This window comes from Anthonomus grandis, chromosome 4 (assembly GCF_022605725.1).
Source record: "Anthonomus grandis grandis chromosome 4, icAntGran1.3, whole genome shotgun sequence".
Classification (NCBI taxonomy): domain Eukaryota; kingdom Metazoa; phylum Arthropoda; class Insecta; order Coleoptera; family Curculionidae; genus Anthonomus; species Anthonomus grandis.
In genome coordinates, this window is record NC_065549.1 from 28114834 (window position 1) to 28119277 (window position 4444).

The window sequence follows — 4444 nt, forward strand, 5'->3', positions numbered from 1 at the left end:
ATCAAACTTTAAAGCTCAACCTGCTTATTTCCTGCATATTCCTGAATCCTTAGTTGTATTAGTGATATTTATGTTTCCTCTCTTGCCTTTGTTGTTCTATTAATGCCCTCCATTTTAGCTTTTATTTGAAACGTTTATTGATCATAGAATATCAATATATTTTTCTTCTTGTTTTCTATATAAGATACAAAGAACAAGGCTTATAGTCTGAGATAAGTCGGGAGATCCCTTAATGGTTCCGAGCCAGACGACAAGGGACTCCACACAAATCGATCTGGCAATTGCCTTGCAGCAAAGCCATCAATAAGAACAAGAACAAGAACAGCTATTTCGAATAAAAATTGGCTGACGTGTAAAAGACCAAACCGATCATACTCGAACGTTTAAAATATTTCGCGGGTATTGTGTCGAATGTCCATTATGTCGAATGACGATTGTGTCGAATGCACCCGTCTCGTCATTCACGTCAAACGACCGAATTTTTCTCCGAACATACACGATCACCGCTGGGAATCGGGTGCTTTTTAGTGGCGTCTATGTCTTACAGCTGTCAGAGTCTAAATATTAGTAAATATTAGCTATACCTTGCATCGGTATTGCATTCTCTTTGGAGACTGACCTAAATATATATATATAGTATATAGTAATGATGTTCGTGACACACTTGACGTTGACTTTTCTTAGTTTTGGGAGACGGCGGTAATTATAGGACCGGGATCCGTCAAATGTCATTTATCGTGACCGGGACAGTTGACAGGATCACAGCTGTTTACTGTTTATGTTTATCGGCTTTTGTTTTGCTTTGCTTTTACCAGTGCGATTTATTTCCCTTTTACGCGTTATTGAGTTTTATCTGCTTTGAAATACTATTTTGGATTGCTTTATTTTATTTTTGCAATTTTATTTCATACCTTCTGATTGGTAAAGTCATATACCATGGGTATCTTTTGCCAGTCTTGTGGCAAATTGTTTTCTAATAAAAGCAATTTCATTAAGCACCAAAAGAATGTTCATAATGTTATAACTGAAAATCAAGTTATGAAATATGCAATGGATGCAAAATTATTTAAGTGTTTAGAGGGCTGCAAAACTTAAACATAATATGGACTTAAGATGCCACCTGGACCAACAACATGAATTAAAAACTGAAGTTCAAGACTCAAGAGAGAACTTTTGCTGGTTATAAAGGTACGTAGACGCATTTTTTATTTTTCATTACTATAAGGTTGTATTATCTCTTATGGATTACTGCATCAACCGAGACTCCTTTGTCATCCCAAGGCAGCTTTGTCAATTTAGTTACTAGTATAATATATTTTGTTGAAAAACACCTTCACATAAAAGTTTTGTTATATATACAAACAAACTATTTCATTTTCTTTGGCTGTATTGGTATATCAAAAACGGCTAAACTTGGTCAGTTAAAGTAGAAAAAAGTCGCCACACTTAAACCTCATTATGAATTTCCTTTTGTTATTGCCAAATTTTTATTACATTCAGAGAGATACAGTATTATATTAATTAGTTAGGATTAATACATCATGTAAATTAGAAAGTTTAATATATATGTATATATATATATATATATATTAGAATTTTTTTTACCCTAGAACATATAGTATCTTTAGAATTGTCAAAGTTTAGACAATGGAGTATTAAAAGTTATTTATATTATTTTTAATGCCTAATTCCACCCAGTATAACCTTACAAATCATATTTCCTTGGTGAGGTGATAAAATAGCCAAGACTTGGAGTAACATTGTCAACCTATTTTTTTATTAGCTTTTGCATTGTCTTTTTTAAGTTAGTGCACAATTCAATTTAAGTACCTATAATATTGCTTTTTTCTTTTTTTTTTAATTTATTTTAAGAGATCTGTGTTAAGGCCATATAACACAATATTTTTGGGCACATTTGTTGTCACCTTTTGTGGTCCCATAAATATTTTGAAATATTTTTGCTCATTCCATACACAATATTTTGAGGCTGAGGCAATAGACCTGATAACCATGGGGATCTAAGACCTATGGGTACAGCACTATCTTGCCGTAAGAGTAATCTACCAACTGTGGTGTAGCTCTTATCTAATATAAGTTTCTCAAACAGGGCACATTCACTGAACATACACCATTCTCAATGCAAACTTGAGGACAGGCCTTGGCCACTGCAGCCTCCAAAACTAAATAGTTACAATTTTTATAAAAATATTTGGCACATTCCAAACACTTTTTATCTCTCTTGGCAGAAAATTCATATAAAAAATGGGAACAAGTTTGTTACCAAAAATGGGCACAAAATGTTATTATTTTATACAGCCTTAATAGTAGGATGGGCATAGTAGAATGAGTGCCAAAAACATAACAAATTAGACATGTTTAATAGTTTGTAACCTCAATGATTATTAATACTTTTAGAGTTTGTGACTTGGCTGAATAAGTTGAGGAGAAGAATCAGGATATAAGATATGAAAAAAACAACAGGCACAAAGAAACGAGATGCTTCATTGACAGAAAAGATCTATTTTGGGTGTGTTCAATCTGGTTAGTAATGTTATATTGTACTTGTATTAGGTGGACAAGAATCAGATTTTTGTAATGAAATAAATTATACAAAAAAATGGATAAATAAGACTTTATACAATATTAAATTAGCTACTTAACTACATATCTATTTATTTATTTTGTTATGCATTGCAGTATTGGCTTTTTGTTATTCTAGGGAAGCAGCTTAAAGTGTCTGAAAATGATTTAAGAAGAACTTCAAAAAGCCAAGGGTCCTGCAAGTTGAATGCTGCATGCACAAGTCAAATTATAATTAATGAAAATACAGAGACTGGAGAATTTTTAACGAAATATTTTACTTCTCATTATGGACATGGTAAAGACATTTAGCATTTAAGACTGTCAAAGATTGCCAGAGAAACAGTAGCTTCTAAGCTTTTAATGGGAGTTTCATCTGAACAGTAAGTTTAATATTGCTATAAGTAATAATATTAGACATATATCTATACTAATAACTGATATGTATACTGATAACTTATCTCTATACCTTTTCTTATATATAAATATTTTCTTTTAGTATCATCAACTCAACACATGATAAGATCTCAGAAAATTTAAACAGGGATGATCTGCTCACAAAAGAGGACATTAAAAACATTAAAATGTCCTATAATATCCATTTTAGGGATGGTTATCTCCACAAAGATGATGCTACCAGTGTTGACTTATGGGTGAGAAAATTAGAAGATTCTGGGCAAACTCGAGTGCTTCTATATAAAAGGCAGGGAGAATTACAAAATAGTAATAAATTATTAAGAAATGATTTTTGTTTAATTATGATGAATGAAAGTCAAACTGATATGTTAAAAAGGTTTGGTACGAACATTATTTGTGTTGACAGTACCCACGGCCTTAACCCCTATGACTTTGAATTAACTACAATACTGGTAATAGATGAATTTGGTCAGGGTTTCCCTACTGCATTTGTTTTCCAATAGGCATGATACCTATGTAAATGAAATATTTTTCATGGAAGTACAAAAAGTGGTTGGAACCATCAAGGCAAAAGTGCTTATGTCAGATATGACAAATACATTCTGCAATGCATGGAAAACTGTTAATGGTGTAATTGATTTTAAACTATTTTTGCTCTTGGCACATTGATCGAGCGTGGCAACAAAATTTAAGCAAAGTTTCTGATTCTGATACTCGTAAATGGGTATATAAAACATTAAAATACCTACAGTATATACCAAACAAGACAGAATTTTTATCGGAATTCCTAGAATTCTTAGAAATTTTGAATAGCAAGGTGGAGACCAAAAATATGTATAAATATTCAAGCATGTATGTAAATAATGTATAAATATAAGCGTGCTGTACGTTACATCTGTGGGGCTAAACCAAGAGATTCCTGTAGCCCATTATTTGTTAGGCTGGGCATACACACTGTCTTCTCCCTCTACATTCAGGAAGTGGCCTGCTTACTTTTTGCAAATCGCTTTAAATTTATAACCCCAAATCCAAGATACTTAACGCGTCAAGTGAACGATCTAAATCTTCCAATCCCCTCCTCCACATTAACTAAAAAATCTATTTTCTACGAGGGAATCAAAATTTTAAATCGTTTACCAGGTGGAATCAGGGAGGCAACATGTATTGAGACTTTTAAACGGAAATTATAATAATAATAATAATCGTCTTTTATTCAAAAAAAAAAACAATAGATTGACAAATATTACAAATGGAAAAAAAAGGCGAAGTCTAGCCTAAGGCTACTCAAACTGAACCCTAATAAATAATAAATAAATTTCGGTAATCATACATAATAATAATAAGAAAAATAATATAAAGATGAAATATTATAAAGAAACAATTGTTCACACCAAAAAAATACTTATACCCAACACGGAGGAGATATAAAACTCACAACCTGCACCAA

At 32.0% G+C, this 4444-nt stretch overlaps 1 long non-coding RNA gene across 2 annotated transcripts; it reads left to right on the plus strand.

Annotated features, from left to right (window-relative positions):
* Window positions 1–736: 736 nt before the first annotated feature.
* LOC126735003 (uncharacterized) lies at window positions 737–3323 on the plus strand. 2 transcript variants are annotated; one of them, XR_007660248.1, is made up of 4 exons: window positions 737–1188; window positions 2416–2541; window positions 2698–2963; window positions 3080–3323. It is a non-coding gene; the product is annotated as an uncharacterized LOC126735003 (long non-coding RNA). The 2 variants fall into 2 exon arrangements; XR_007660247.1 differs by having other exon boundaries at window positions 739–1188; window positions 2720–2963.
* Window positions 3324–4444: the final 1121 nt, after the last annotated feature.